The 1,574-nt window shown below is 37.0% G+C and overlaps 1 pseudogene; it reads left to right on the top strand.

Moving 5' to 3' along the window:
- LOC144373714 (casein kinase II subunit beta-like) lies at positions 1-566 on the top strand (annotated as a pseudogene).
- Positions 567-1,574: the final 1,008 nt, after the last annotated feature.

Raw genomic sequence — 1,574 nt, 5'->3', positions numbered from 1 at the left:
ATGAAGATGATTAGCTCAGAGGAAGTGTTCTGGATTTCCTGGTTCTGTGGGCTCTGTGGCAATGAATTCTTCTGTGAAGTGGATGAAGACTATATCTAGGACAAATTTAATCTTACTGGACTCAATAAGCAAGTGTCTCAATATTGACAAGCTCTAGACATGATCTTGGACCTGGATCCTGCTGAAGAGCTAGAAGACAACCCCAACCAGAGTGACTTGATTGAGCAGGCAACTGAGATGTTGTATGGATTGATCCACGCCCACTACATCCTCACCAACTGTGGCATCTCCCCGATGTTAGAAAAATACTAGCAGGGAGGATTTTGGCTCCTGCCTCTGTGTGTACTGTAATGAACCAGCCAATGCTTCCCAACAGCCTTTCAGACATCCCAGGTGAGGCCATGGTTCAGTTCTACTGTCCCAAGTGCATGGATGTGTACACACCCAAGTCTTTGAGGCACCATCACAAGGAGGGCGCCAACTTTGGCACCAATTTCCTTCACATGCTCTTCATGGTGCATCCAGAATACCGGCCCAAGCGACCTGGAAACCTATTGACCCAATAGGGCCTGTAAAGTAAATAAAACTATAATAAATAAAATAAAAGTCAATTTAATTTTCATAATCCAGAGAGATCTGTCATTGGCATGCTAGCATATTTCCTTTTAGTCACTCTTTCCACATTATAAGACACCCACACACATGTATATATGCTCAAACACAGATTTCTTTTTGTCCTTATTACTATATGCTATTTTTTTGGGGGGGGCATCAAGGATTGAACACAGGAGTGCTTGACCACAGAGACACATTTCCAGCCATTTTATATATTCTATTTAGAGACGGGGTCTCCCTAAGTTTCTTAGAGCCTTGCTGAATTGCTCAGGACTTCACTAAGTTGCTATGGCTGGCTTTGAACTTGCAATCCTTCTGCTTTAGCCTCTTGAGCCCCTGAGATTAACTACATCCATTTTTATTAGCCAATGACAATTTCCCATGACCTCAAGGTTGAACTTCAGCAATCTGAATCAATATGTTCAGTCATAAGTTATAAAAATGTTGAACTTAATCACTCTATCATTAGTAATATTTAGGCTATTTCAAAGTTTTAAAACTGCAAAAAATTCTGTAATAAACATTGTTGTACATAATAAATTTCTAGGAAAAATTATTGGGTCAAATAAATGATTTTTACAGGCTTTGATTCCTAGTTTCCTTTTGTTTATTGAGGTTAATAAATTTAAACTAGCACGAATTTTATATAAAAGTAAACATTGCTTTTTGCTCTCATCAGCATTGAGAAATATCATATGAAAACCAATATTTTATTAGTTTAATTTGGCAGTTTTTATAACATTAGTGAGATTTGACATTTGTTTTTAGTGTGTCACCAACTTAATTTATTATTTTATTGTTAAATTATATATTTGTACAATTTATCTAAGTTTCCCCTAAGTTTTCATTTTTTTTCTTAGTATATTTTAAAATTTTGGGCAGGGGTTGTAGCTCAGGAGTAGAATGTTTGCCTACTATGCCTGAGGCCCTAGATTCTATCTTCAAATGAAAGAACAGAA

This window comes from Ictidomys tridecemlineatus, unplaced genomic scaffold (genome assembly GCF_052094955.1).
Source record: "Ictidomys tridecemlineatus isolate mIctTri1 unplaced genomic scaffold, mIctTri1.hap1 Scaffold_46, whole genome shotgun sequence".
Classification (NCBI taxonomy): Eukaryota; Metazoa; Chordata; class Mammalia; order Rodentia; family Sciuridae; genus Ictidomys; species Ictidomys tridecemlineatus.
The sequence above is the reverse complement of the archived record's forward strand: the minus strand, read 5'-3'. Positions and strand labels throughout refer to the sequence as shown.